This window comes from Mobula hypostoma, chromosome 2 (assembly GCF_963921235.1).
Source record: "Mobula hypostoma chromosome 2, sMobHyp1.1, whole genome shotgun sequence".
NCBI lineage: Eukaryota > Metazoa > Chordata > Chondrichthyes > Myliobatiformes > Myliobatidae > Mobula > Mobula hypostoma.
The window spans coordinates 214,382,010-214,396,848 of record NC_086098.1 but is presented as its reverse complement, the minus strand read 5'-3'; the positions used below and the strand labels follow the sequence as shown (position 1 = coordinate 214,396,848).

Here is a 14,839-nt window from a genome sequence, read left to right as displayed (position 1 = left end):
AGATTCATTTTCCTGCAGGCATACTCAGCAAATCCATAGAATAGTGTCTAGAACAAGATCAATGAAAGATCAAGTAGAGTACATAAGACAACAAACTGCAAATGCAAATATAAATAAGTAGCAATAAATAACAAGAAAATGAAATAACAAGATTAAGATTCCTTAAAAGGGACATCTCAATGGATGGGCAAGTGAGTGTAGTCATCCCCTTTTTTTCAAATGCCTGATGGTTGAGGGGTAGTAACTGTTCTTGAACCAACATTTTCTACTGGGTTTTAAAATGAAACAATTCAATGAATCAAATCATCTAATTTATGGCACATCGAACTAATGCAGTGAATAGTATAATACCGAGCAAAAAGAACAATTATGCTTTATACTCTTTCCATCTCTTGGTCCTTAAATGTATAAGATGCAACATATCGGGCTGTCACTGTAATATGTTCTAAGTATGATCAATGTTTTTGCCTCTACCATTCTTTCAGGGAAAGTGTTCCAGAATTCTTAGTGCCACCAGGGTGAGGCATTTTTTCCCTTTAATTTTTCCACAATTATTTTAAATCCCTGGATAAATAAATTGTAGTGCATCTTATTGAGCGTATAATATTTTTTCATATAAATGCAGATTTTAGACTTCTAACAATACACATCAAAGTTGCTGGTGAACCCAGCAGGCCAGGCAGCATCTCTAGGAAGAGGTACAGTCGACGTTTCAGGCCGAGACCCTTCGTCAGGACTAACTGAAGGAAGAGTGAGTAAGAGATTTGAAAGTGGGAGAGGGAGGGGGAGATCCAAAATGATAGGAGAAGACAGGAGGGGGAGGGATGGAGCCAAGAGCTGGACAGGTGATTGACTAAAGGGATATGAGAGGATCATGGGACAGGAGGCCCAGGGAGAAGGAAAAGGGGGAGGGGGGGAACAGAGGATGGGCAAGGGGTATAGTCAGAGGGACAGAGGGAGAAAAAGGAGAGTGAAAGAAAGAATGTGTGTATATAAATAATGGATGGGGTATGAGGGGAAGGTGGGGCATTAGCGGAAGTTAGAGAAGTCAATGTTCATGCCATCAAGTTGGAGGCTACCCAGATGAAATATAAGGTCTTGTTCTTCCAACCTGAGTGTGGCTTCATCTTTACAGTAGAGGAAGCCATGGATACTAGCTCTTCCTTCAGTTAGTCCTGACGAAGGGTCTCGACCTGAAACATCGACTGTACCTCTTACTAGAGATGCTGCCTGGCCTGCTGCGTTCACCAGCAACTTTGATGTGTGTTGCTTGAATTTCCAGCATCTGCAGAATTCCTCGCGTTTGTGTTTTTAAATTCACTACTGCAAAGCTTCTTCCGGTGATGCCTACACTGAAGAAGTTTAAATCTTCTCTTCGACGGGAGTTCAGTGAAACCATCTCTCACTGCTCCCCATCTGTAATTTCTTTGGCTCTTCAACTTTTCGACCACATTTTGACTCAGACTCGCTATCCATCCCTCCCCCTCCTGTCTTCTCCTATCATTTTGGATCTCCCCCTCCCCCTCTCAAATCTCTTACTAGCTCTTCCTTCAGTTAGTCCTGACGAAGGGTCTCGGCCGAAATGTCGACTGTACCTCTTCCTAGAGATGCTGCCTGGCCTGCTGCGTTCACCAGCAACTTTGATGTGTGTTGCTTGAATTTCCAGCATCTGCAGAATTCCTTGTGTTTGCGATTTTTGACTTCTATAAGGTTTGACCATTTATTCGTGTTATCAAAATAGCTAGCAACCCCAACACACACCTACTTCCAAAGACTAATCAAAGTATCCAAAATCTAAGGCATTGCTGATTTCCCAGAACATTAATTGTAATGATGAATTCATCAGGTTAGAAAGGCTAAACAACAGGAATTCTGCAGATGCTGGAAATTCAAGCAACATACATCAAAGTTGCTGGTGAACGCAGCAGGCCAAGCAGCATCTATAGGAAGAGGCGCAGTCGACGTTTCAGGCCGAGACCCTTCGTCAGGACTAACTGAAGGAAGAGTGAGTAAGGGATTTGAAAGCTGGAGGGGGAGGGGGAGATGCAAAATGATAGGAGAAGACAGGAGGGGGAGGGATAGAGCCAAGAGCTGGACAGGTGATAGGCAAAAGGGGATACGAGAGGATCATGGGACAGGAGGCCTAGGGAGAAAGACGGGGGGGGGTTGACCCAGAAGATGGGCAAGAGGTATATTCAGAGGGACAGAGGGAGAAAAAGGAGAGTGAGAGAAAGAATGTGTGCATAAAAAGGAGTAACAGCTGGGGTACGAGGGGGAGGTGGGGCCTAGCGGAAGTTAGAGAAGTCAATGTTCATGCCATCAGGTTGGAGGCTACCCAGACGGAATATAAGGTGTTGTTCCTCCAACCTGAGTGTGGCTTCATCTTTACAGTAGAGGAGGCCGTGGATAGACATGTCAGAATGGGAATGGGATGTGGAATTAAAATGTGTGGCCACTGGGAGATCCTGCTTTCTCTGGCGGACAGAGCGTAGATGTTCAGCAAAGCGGTCTCCCAGTCTGCGTCGGGTCTCACCAATATATAAAAGGCCACATCGGGAGCACCGGACGCAGTATATCACCCCAGTCGACTCACAGGTGAAGTGATGCCTCACCTGGAAGGACTGTTTGGGGCCCTGAATGGTGGTAAGGGAGGAAGTGTAAGGGCATGTGTAGCACTTGTTCCGCTTACACGGATAAGTGCCAGGAGGGAGATCAGTGGGGAGGGATGAGGGGGACGAATGGACAAGGGAGTTGTGTAGGGAGCGATCCCTGCGGAATGCAGAGAGAGGGGGGGAGGGAAAGATGTGCTTAGTGGTGGGATCCCGTTGGAGGTGGCGGAAGTTACGGAGAATAATATGTTGGACCCGGAGGCTGGTGGGGTGGTAGGTGAGGACCAGGGGAACCCTATTCCTAGTGGGGTGGTGGGAGGATGGAGTGAGAGCAGATGTACGTGAAATGGAGGAGATGCGTTTAAGAGCAGAGTTGATAGTGGAGGAAGGGAAGCCCCTTTCTTTAAAAAATGAAGACATCTCCTTCGTCCTAGAATGAAAAGCCTCATCCTGAGAGCAGATGCGGCGGAGACGGAGGAATTGAGAGAAGGGGATGGCGTTTTTGCAAGAGACAGGGTGAGAAGAGGAATAGCCCAGATAGCTGTGAGAGTCAGTAGGCTTATAGTAGATATCAGTGGATAAGCTGTCTCCAGAGACAGAGACAGAAAGATCTAGAAAGGGGAGGGAGGTGTCGGAAATAGACCAGGTAAACTTGAGGGCAGGGTGAAAGTTGGAGGCAAAGTTAATAAAGTCAACGAGTTCTGACTTTATTAACTTTGCCTCCAACTTTCACCCTGCCCTCAAGTTTACCTGGTCTATTTCCGACACCTCCCTCCCCTTTCTAGATCTTTCTGTCTCTGTCTCTGGAGACAGCTTATCCACTGATATCTACTATAAGCCTACTGACTCTCACAGCTATCTGGGCTATTCCTCTTCTCACCCTGTCTCTTGCAAAAACGCCATCCCCTTCTCGCAATTCCTCCGTCTCCGCCGCATCTGCTCTCAGGATGAGGCTTTTCATTCTAGGACGAGGGAGATGTCTTCATTTTTTAAAGAAAGGGGCTTCCCTTCCTCCACTATCAACTCTGCTCTTAAACGCATCTCCTCCATTTCACGTACATCTGCTCTCACTCCATCCTCCCACCACCCCACTAGGAATAGGGTTCCCCTGGTCCTCACCTACCACCCCACCAGCCTCCGGGTCCAACATATTATTCTCCGTAACTTCCGCCACCTCCAACGGGATCCCACCACTAAGCACATCTTTCCCTCCCCCACTCTCTCTGCATTCCGCAGGGATCGCTCCCTACACAACTCCCTTGTCCATTCGTCCCCCCCATCCCTCCCCACAGATCTCCCACCTGGCACTTATCCGTGTAAGCGGAACAAGTGCTACACATGCCCTTACACTTCCTCCCTTACCACCATTCAGGGCCCCAAACAGTCCTTCCAGGTGAGGCATCACTTCACCTGTGAGTCGACTGGGGTGATATACTGCGTCCGGTGCTCCCGATGTGGCCTTTTATAGATTGGTGAGACCCGACGCTGACTGGGAGACCGCTTTGCTGAACATCTATGCTCTGTCCGCCAGAGAAAGCAGGATCTCCCAGTGGCCACACATTTTAATTCCACATCCCATTCCCATTCTGACATGTCTATCCACGGCCTCCTCTACTGTAAAGATGAAGCCACACTCAGGTTGGAGGAACAACACCTTATATTCCGTCTGGGTAGCCTCCAACCTGATGGCATGAACATTGACTTCTCTAACTTCCGCTAGGCCCCACCTCCCCCTCGTACCCCAGCTGTTACTCCTTTTTATGCACACATTCTTTCTCTCACTCTCCTTTTTCTCCCTCTGTCCCTCTGAATATACCTCTTGCCCATCCTCTGGGTCACCCCCCCCCCGTCTTTCTCCCTAGGCCTCCTGTCCCATGATCCTCTCGTATCCCCTTTTGCCTATCACCTGTCCAGCTCTCGGCTCTATCCCTCCCCCTCCTGTCTTCTCCTATCATTTTGCATCTCCCCCTCCCCCTCCAGCTTTCAAATCCCTTACTCACTCTTCCTTCAGTTAGTCCTGACGAAGGGTCTCGGCCTGAAACGTCGACTGCGCCTCTTCCTATAGATGCTGCTTGGCCTGCTGCGTTCACCAGCAACTTTGATGTAGGTTAGAAAGGCTGCAGCCTTTTCTAGGCAAACAAAATAATTCAAAAGTGAATTACACCTTATGCTTTTAACACCAGAAAACAAGCTTAAAGTCAGCTCTATATAAATAGTACTTATTTCCCATGCAAACAACCAAGTGACATTAGAAAAGAACATCATTCTGCAGTAATTTCTGAGTTTCCATGAAGCCTGACATTGAAGTCTGAATACAAAAAGGGAAACACATGATAAATAATTTCTCCCCAGTGAGTCAACAAAATTAAGTTTAAGGCAAAACAAATTATGTTTTCTACCTTGAATTTTGTTTTATAGGTCTGCTGCTGACTCCCTTTATGTGCTGTACATTCTTACCCTAATACTGGCCACAACTGTGCTTATCTTATGTGCCACAGCATCAGAAGTAAAATAATGTTTTACCTCCAAAGGTAATGGCTGTGGACTTCTTGATGCAATAGACCTTTGGTGGTAATATATGTGAGATATAAGGCCTGTAAGAATGCATTCAAATTACAAATTACAATTGTAGAATTTATGTAAAACTGTTCCAGAATTATAACCACATGGTGATGAGGTAGTAAAATGAGGCTGCCTCCTCTCGAGTTACTTATTATAATATCGCTGTATCATCCTGAACTCTACAAAGCAAAAGTACAAAGAAAACAGTTGCCTTACCATTTTTGGAACTTAATAATCAGACAAAAGTTTTCTTTCTATAATCCAGTAAGAGTTTTCAGGTATAACGGTCTAAAGAAATGCACGGCATTGAGCAAGGAGTCAACTAGGCCTCAGTGGATAAAACGTGTTCAGATCTGGAGAGAATTGTACTTTTATTACAGGAAAAGCAAAGGGAGAATTCACATAAATAAGATTAATTCACTATTACATCAACCGATAATATGCAAAAGCAAAATTAATTTAGAAAAGCAATAATATTCTCCTTGGTTTGGAAATTTTGGCTTCATAATCAGTGAAAAAAAATCATTTTCCAACAAAATGTAAAATACAGTGCCTTGAAGGAATATTTATCCCACAACCCTCTAATCACATAAATGAGTATTACAACCAGGGATTTTGATCAATTTGACTGAGAATTTTTCTTTGTGAATCACATGCTCCATTTTTTTCACAGAGTGGGTTTCACAGGAGAGACCAAAAAAAAGGGAAAAGTCAAAAGCATGAAAAATGAAAAATTCAAAATCTGAAATGTCAGCAGTTCAAAAATATTTATCCCCTCTGTACTTAGTTGAACCACCACTCACAGCTATTATAACTAGTAGTCTTGTTTGATAAGTCTCTATTAGCTTTGCACAACATGATGGAACAAGATTTGTCCATTTCTCCCAGAAGAGCAGGAAAAGTATAAAAAGACCACCATATCCAGTGGGCAGCGGAGTGATAGGGCTTTGGCTCAACGAGCTAAGGCGATAACGAGGTGAGATAGGTTTATCTGTGTTAATAGCGGAAAGGAAGTAGTATGTGTGTGAGGCCAGCTTTCAATGCTCAATGTCAGATGTGGGAAGTCCTGGAGTCTCCCAGCCTCCCAGACGGCCATATCTGCACAGGTGTGTCGAGCTGCAGCTCCTAAGGGACCGCATTAGGGAACTGGCGATGCAGCTCGATGACCTTTGTCTGGTCGGGGAGAGTGAGGAGGTGATAGATAGGAGTTATAGGCAGGTGGTCACATCAGGGCCATGGGAGACAGACGTGGGTCACAGTCAGGAGAGGGAAGGGGAAGAATCAGGTACTAGGTAGTACCCCTGTGGCTGTACCCCTTGACAATAAGTACTCCTGTTTGAGTACTGCTGAGGGGGCAGCCTACCTGGTGGAAGCAACAGTGGCTGTGCCTCTGGCACAGAGTCCGGCCCTGTGGCTCAGAAGGGTAGGAAAAGGAAGAGGAAGGCAGTAGTGATAGAGGACTCTATAGTTAGGGGATTGGACAGGCAATTCTGTGGACACAGGAAAGAAACTCGGATGGTAGCTTGCCTCCCAGGTGCCAGAGTCCGGGATGTTTCAGATCGTGTCCAAGATATCCTGCAGTGGGAGGGAGAACAGCCAGAGGTCACGGTACATATTGGTACCAATGACATAGGTAGGCAAAGGGAAGGGGTCCTGAAAAAAGATTACAGGGAGTTAGGAAGGAAGTTGAGAAGCAGGACCGCAAAGGTAGTCATCTCAGGATTAGGGCCTGTGCCACGCGTCAGTGAGTATAGGAATAGAATGAGGTGGAGGATAAATGTGTGGCTGGGGGATTGGAGCAGGGGTCAGGGATTCAGGTACCTGGATCATTGGGACCTTTTTTGGGGCAGGTGTGACCTGTACAAAAAGGACGGGTTGCACTTGAATCCCAAGGGGACCAATATCCTGGCCGGGAGGTTTGCTAAGACTACTGGGGAGAGTTTAAACTAGAATTGTTGGAGGGTGGGAACCAAACTGAAGAGACTGGGGAAGAGGTAGTTGTCTCACAAATAGAGAAAGCTTAGAGACAGTGTGTGAGGGAGGATAGGCAGGTGATAGAGAAGGGGCGTGCTCAGATGGACGGTTTGAGATGCATCTATTTTAACGCAAGGGGTATTGTGAACAAAGCGGATGAGCTTAGAGCGTGGATCAGTACTTGGAGCTATGGTTACAGAGACTTGGATGACTCAGGGACAGGAATGGTTATTTCAAGTGCCGGGTTTTAGATGTTTCAGAAAGGACAGGGAGGGAGGCAAAAGAGGTGAGGGCATGGCACTGTTGATCAGAGATAGTGTCACGGCTGCAGAGAAGGTGGACGTCATGAAGGGATTATCTACGGATAAGATAGGACCAATCAAGTGAGAAAGTGGAGAAGTGTGTATGGAACCAGAGAAAATAGCAAAGGTACTTAATGAATTCTTTGCTTCAGTGTTTGCTACGGAAAAGGATCTTGGAACTTGTAGGGATAACTTACAGTGAACTGAAAAGTTTGAGCATGTAGTATTAAGAAAGAGCATGTGCTGGAGCTTCTGGAAAGCATCAAGTTGGATAAGTTACCGGGACTGGACGACATGTTCCCTAGGCTGCTGTAGGAGGTGAGGGAGGAGATTGCTGAGCCTCTGGCAATGATCTTTGCATCATCAATAGGGACGGGAGAAGTTCCAGAGGATTGGACGGTTGTGAATGTCGTTCCCTTATTCAACAAAGGGAATAGAGATAGCCCAGGAAATTATAGACCAGAGAGTCTTACATCACTGGTTGGTAAGTTGATGGAGAAGATCCTGAGAGGCAGGATTTATGAACATTTGGAGAGGCATAACATGATTAGGAATAGTCAGCATGGCTTTGTCAAAGGCAGGTTATGCCTTATGAGCCTGATTGAATTTTTTGAGGATGTGCCTAAACACATTGATGAAGGTAGAGCAGTAGATGTAGTGTACATGGATTTCAGCAAGGTATTTGACAAGGTACCCCATGCAAGACTTATTGAGAAAGTCTGGAGGCATGGGATCCCAAAGGACATTGCTTTGTGGAACTAGAACTAGCTTGTCCCCAGAAAGCAAAGAGTGGTTGTAGATGGGTCATCTTCTGCATGGAAGTCGGTAACCAGTGGTGTGCCTCAGGGATCTGTTCTTGGACCCCTACTCTTTGTGATTTTTATAAATGACCTGGATGAAGAAGAGAAGAGATGGGTTAATAAATTTGCTGATGACACAAAGTATAGAGGTGTTGTGGATAGTGTGGAGGCCATGGAGGGATTGTTTATTGTAGGCGGAGGTTAGGAACAGGAGGGGGTCAATAACTTTACAGGGTGTTTTTATAGGCCACCCAATAGTAACAGGGATATAGAGGAGCAGATATGGAAACAGATCCTGGAAAGGTGTAATAATAACAGAGTTGGCGTGATGGGAGATTTTAATTTCCCAAATATTGATTGGCATCTCCCTAGAGCAAGGGGTTTAGATGGGGTGGAGTTTGTTAGGTGTCTTCAGGAAGGTTTCTTGACACAATATGTAGATAAGTCTACAAGAGGAGAGACTGTACTTGATTTGGTATTGGGAAATGAACCTGGTCAGTTGTCAGATCTCTCAGTGGGAGAGCACTTGGGAGATAGCGATCATAACTCTATCTCCTTTACAATAGCATTGGAGAGAGATAGTAAAAGACAAGTTAGAAAAGCTTTTAATTGGAGTAAGGGGAATTATGAGGCTATCAGGCAGGAAATTGGAAGCTTAAATTGGGAACGGATGTTCTCAGGAAAAAGTATGGAAGAAATGTGGCAAATGTTCGGGGGATATTTGTGTAGAGTTCTGCATAGGTACATTCCAATGAGTCAGGGAAGTTATGGTAGGGTACAGGAACCGTGGTGTACAAAGGCTGTAATAAACCTAGTCAAGAAGAAAAGAAAAGCTTACAAAAGGTTCAGAGAGCTAGGTAATTTTAGAGATCTAGAAGATTATAAGGCTAACAAGAAGGAGCTTAAAAAGGAAATTAGGAGAGCCAGAAGGGGCCATGAGAAGGCCTTGGCAAGCAGGATTAAGGAAACCCCCAAGGCATTCTATAAGTATGTGAAAAGCAAGACTATAAGATGTGAAAGGATAGGACCTACGAAGTGTGACAGTGGGAAAGTATGTATGGAACTGGAGGAAATAGCAGAGGTAATGAATACTTTACTTCAGCAGTCACTATGGAAAAGAATCTTGGAGATTGTAGTGCTGATTTGGAGCAGACTGAAAAGCTTGAGCATGTAGATATTAAGAAAGAGGATGTGCTGGAGTTTTTGAAAAGCATCAAGTTGGATAAGTCACCGGGACCGGATGAGATGGACCCCAAGCTACGTGGGAGGCGAGGGAGGAGATTGCTGAGTCTCTGGTATGAACTTTGAATCATCAATGGGGACGGGAGAGGTTCCGGAGGGTTGGAGGGTTGCGGATGTTGTTCCCTTATTCAAGAAAGGGAGTAGAGATAGCCCAGGAAATTATAGACCAGTGAGTCTTACTTCAGTGGTTGGTAAGTTGATGGGGAAGATCCTGAGAGGCAGGATTTGTGAACATTTGGAGAGGTATAATATGATTAGGAATAGTCAGCATGGCTTTGTCAAGGGCTGGTCGTGCCTCACAAGCCTGATTGAATTTTTTGAGGATGTGACTAAACATATTGATGAAGAAAGAGCAGTAAATGTAGTGCATATGGATTTCAGCAAGGCATTTGATAAGGTACCCCATGCAATGCTTATTGAAAAAGTAAGGAGGCATGGGATCCAAGGGGACATTGCTTTGTGGATCCAGAACCAGCTTGCTCACAGAAGGCAAAGAGTGGTTGTAGATGGGTCATATTCTGCATGGAGGTCGGTAGCCAGGGATCTGTTCTGGGTGGCAGATGGAGTTCAACCCAGATAAGTGTGAAGTGGTTCATTTTGGTAGGTCAAATATGATGGTAGAATATAGTATTAATGGTAAGACTCTTGGCAGTGTGGAGGATCAGAGGGATCTTGGGGTCTGAGTCCATAGGAGACTCAAAGCAGCAGTGCAGGTTGACTCTGTGGTTAAGAAGGCATACAGTGTATTGGCCTTCATCAACTGTGGGATTGAATTTAGGAGCCAAGAGGTAATGTTGCAGCTATATAGGACCCTTGTCAGACCCCACTTGGAGTACTGTGCTTAGTTCTGGTCGCCTCACTACAGGAAGGATGTGGAAGCCATAGAAAGGGTGCAGAGCAGATTTACAAAAATGTTGCCTGAATTGGAGAGCATGCCTTATGAAAACAGGTTGAGTGAACTTGGCCGTTTCTCCTTGGAGCGACTGAGTATGCGAGGTGACCTAATAGAGATATATAAGATGATGAGAGGCATTGATCGTGTGGATAGTCAGAGGCTTTTTCCCAGGGCTGAAATGGTTGCCATTGAGGACACATGTTTAAGGTACTGGGGAGTAGGTACACAGGAGATGTCAGGGGTAAGATTTTTACTTAGAGGGTGGCGAGTGTGTGGAATGGGCTGCTGGCAACGGTGGTAGAGGCAGATACGATATGGTCTTTTAAGAGACCTTTGGATAGGTACATTGAGCTTAGAAAACTAGAGGGCTATGGGTTAGCTAAGTAATTTCTAAGGTAGGGACATGTTCGGCACAACTTTGAGGGGTGAAGGGCCTGTATTGTGCTGTAGGGTTTCTATGTTCTATGTTCAAAATTTCACAAGCTGTCCCAGGTTAGTTAAAGACAGAAGTGCACAGAAATTTTGACGTTTGCCAAAGATGTTCTATCAGGTTAAGGTCAGGACTCTGAATGGGCCACTCAACAATTGGATCATTGTCCTGCTGAAAGACAAACTTCCGTAAGAAAATAAGATCATAAGATATAGGAGGAAAATTGGGCCATTTGACCCATCGAGACTGTTCCACCATATCATCATGGCTGATCCAATTTTCCTCTTAGCCCCAAACTTCTGCCTTCCCCCATGTAACCCTTCATGCCCTGATCAATCAAGAATCTATCAACCTCTGCTTTAAACATACATAAAGACTTGGCCTGCACAAATAACTGTGGCAATAAGTTTTTGCTCTATTATATACTCTTCTTTGGCTTTTATTTTGACTTTGACTTCCCTTGTTAATCATAATTGTGTCATATTGCCTTTTGAATACTTCTCCCTCTTTGGGATGTATATATCCTGTGCCTTCTGAACACCCAAACCAGAAAAGCTGATCCCCTAGTGGGGTGTACCACGAGCTGCTCTAAAAAGCCATCTTGTAGGCAATCTAACAATTCTCCCTCTTGGAATCCCATAACAACCTGATTTTCCCAATCTAGCTGCAAACTGAAGTCCCCCTTGACTATTGTAACATTGCCCTTTTGGCATGCATTTTCTATCTCTCGTTGCAACTTGTAGACCATATTCTTACTACTGTTTGGATATAACTTCCATCAGGATCTTTTACCCTTGCAGTTCCTTAGCTCAATCCACACTGATTCACACCTTCTGACCCTGTGTCACCTCTTTCTAATGACTGATTTCATTTTTTATCAACAGAGCCATGCCACCCCTTCTGTGAAAAAAAAAGCATATGATTTAGAAATAAAAATTCTCAATTAAATTGTTCAAAATCCACAGTTGTAATACTCATTTATGTGAACAAATGTTTGGGGGCTGCATAATTTTCAAGTGACTGTATTTCTTTGATCAATGCAGACCCTGTTTCAAATAGGCAATTAATATTATAACTTGCTTTGAAAAACAAATAATATATAGGTGTCATTATATTTCTAACAGAAATAAAATGTTGTTTGTCAATGAAAGTTCACAAATTACTCCATTCTGTAACTCAGTAATGGGTCGAAATATTGTTCATTTCCTCATTATTATTGAATACATTTTAATTAAACTTTAATTAGTCCTTAAACATAGAAACATAGAAAATAGGTACAGGAGTAGGCCATTCGGCCCTTCGAGCCTGCACCGCCATTCAGTATGATGATGGCTGATCATCCAACTCAGAACACTGTACCTGCCTTCTCTCCATACCCCCGATCCCTTTAGCCCCAAGGGCCATATCTAACTCCCTCTTAAATTCAGTATAGCCAATGAACTGGCCTCAACTGTTTCCCGTGGCAGAGAATCTTCGGGAACAATCTTCCTGCATCTAGCCTGTCGAATCCCTTTAGGATTTTATATGTTTCAATGAGATCCCCTCTCAATCTTCTAACTTCCAATGAGTATAAACCTAGACAATCCAGTCTTTCATCAAATGAAAGTCCTGCCATCCCAGGAATCAATCTGGTGAACCTTCTTTGTACTCCCTCTATTAAACACAATTTAATACCATTTTGAGTAAAAGAAGTTTCTTTTGCTATACACTTTTAATAAGGGCATCAAGAAAATAATTATACAGGGGTGGAGTGGTAAGATAGAATTGTTCTCATTCTCTGTATGATGGATGATGTCATTCAAACATGGATTGATGGAGCTGACAAAGATATTGGATTGTTTCTTTTGGCTGATCAAGAAACCAAATGACTTAGTGAAAAGACAAATAATCAATAATCTATTATTGAGTTGAAGATAGCAAATCTTTGGAATTCTTTTTCCCAGAGGGTGAAGATGCTCAGTTTTCATGCTAAGGCCATTAAGTTATTGGGCATCAAAGGCTCATTGGTTTTACAGAATTATGGAGCAGGCATGAAAGCTTGCCAAGTGTGAATAGCTATCAAATCCATTTTTGAGGTGTCTGGACAAATAAGGCACAGGTCCCCTGGAAACTACTAGAGAAATTGTGATGTTTAGCATGAACTGCTCCAAAGTTGGAAAATTTGAATCATGTACTCAACTTGACATTTTCTACCTCAAATGTTCTATTAAAAATGATATAATCTCCAACACAAAAGCCTGGCGAGAACAGTAAAAAAATGGTCTCATTATGGAGAGGGGGCATTTGTGAACATGTCTCAACTGTTGTTGCAGAGGATAAAATTGGTTTAGTTCTATGAAGGTAGAAATCATCACATTCACTAAACCAAAACAATAGTTAGCATTGACTTTCCATTAGAATCAATCTAACCTCACAGTGATATGTACTTCCGAAGCAATTTAAATGCTGTTGATAGATCCTACAGCAAGAGTAGCTTTTATCAATTCTCTTGTCTTTTGTAAATCTTGAATTCATTGGAAAACAAGCAATTATCAACATCTTTATTTCTGGAGCTGTGAGCAATCGTATTTCAAGAAAGTAATAAACAAATACAAGAATCCAATACTATATTGTCAAAAAACAAGATACTACTGAAGATATTGAGTTTAAAAAGCCAGCCTCAGAGAATTTGGCATTCAGTAAGGATGCCACGCCATTACATTAATCAAAATGATAATTTTAATTGTTATTTTCAAGGTACATAATTAATAAGGAGGGGAGAGCCCACCACTGTGCCCAGAGAGTGTTGCCCAGATTTTCTGTGTTTTGGATGTGGACTTGGACTATAGACTTTCTTTCAGTCTTCAGTTTTCTATATTCTGTGTTTCTCCCCCAATATTCCTCATTTTTCTTGTGTGGGGGCTGGATTTCGGGGTCGATCTGCTTGATCCATTTTATCCTTTATTTTCGCAGGAGAGGGATTTGAGGGTTGATGTGCTTATTCTGTTTTTGTTTGTATTTTTTGTACAGGGAGCTGGGATTTTGGAGGTTGATGATCATACTGCTTTTCTTTTCTTTCTTAGGCTACAGCCACACTAGACTGGATAATTTTGAAAATGCCAGTTTTGTGTGAAAACGACAGGCATCCACATTAGGTGTTTTTAAAAATACCTCTGTCCACATTAAAGCGGATATTTGGGCGAATCTCCTCCTACTGGGCATGCGCAGGACACACAGAAAACAAGCGAAGAGGAAACGGTATACCTGGTGCGCGTTTGTCCAGAAATATTTCCTACAGCCATAGTCTCTTCATCGATGAAAGGGACGACAGCTACAACTAAATGCCATAAGGCTTGTTACTGGGCAAAAGTGAAATTTGCTGTTACCTCATTTGTCTGCCTTTACGTTTGCCATGTCTTTGTGTATTATTTTGTTGTATTTAACATGTGCAGTAAAATGAGTTACTGGGCAAAAGTGACAATTGCACCTATTGAATATTTGAACAAGAAATACCATAATAAAGCACCTTGTTACATGTATAAAACATGTCTGCATCAGTGTTATCTTGTGATTCCATACAATGTTACATTAGGCTGTTACGCATCTATTGTCAGATATTGTGGCAAAAGAGGTTGCGTTCAAGAAAACAATGAAATGTCGCGCTGCCGCCACCATTTAATCCGGCACGTCATGACAGCGGTTTTAAAAATAGCCAGTTATGCCGGATATTAGGTGTTTTCAGATTTATTCACTGTGGAGAGTGTTTCTGAAAATCTCCGTTTTCAGGGGAGGAAAACGCCATTTCAGTGTTGTTACGTACCCCGTAACTGGGTTGCCAAACCAGCAGAAATGGAACACTCAGTTGGAGTCTGGAGTACTAGAACTAAGAAAGTTTTATTAAAGAAACAAGCAACACAGTAATCGAAAGGATAATAAATGCAACAGTTCAGCAATGATAAACACACATGTGCACAGAATTAAGATAACAGCATCAATCAAGCTCTATCGTTGTCTAGGGGTAAATGACCAAATTTCAAAGTGACTCA

At 43.4% G+C, this 14,839-nt stretch overlaps 1 long non-coding RNA gene across 2 annotated transcripts in view; it reads left to right on the top strand.

Moving 5' to 3' along the window:
- LOC134336775 (uncharacterized) overlaps positions 1-14,310 on the top strand; it is a 103,324-nt gene extending 89,014 nt beyond the window's left edge. For both annotated transcript variants that reach the window (XR_010015882.1, XR_010015880.1), the window contains one exon: positions 13,877-14,310. This is a non-coding gene — a long non-coding RNA (uncharacterized LOC134336775). The remainder of the gene's footprint in view (positions 1-13,876) is intronic.
- Positions 14,311-14,839: the final 529 nt, after the last annotated feature.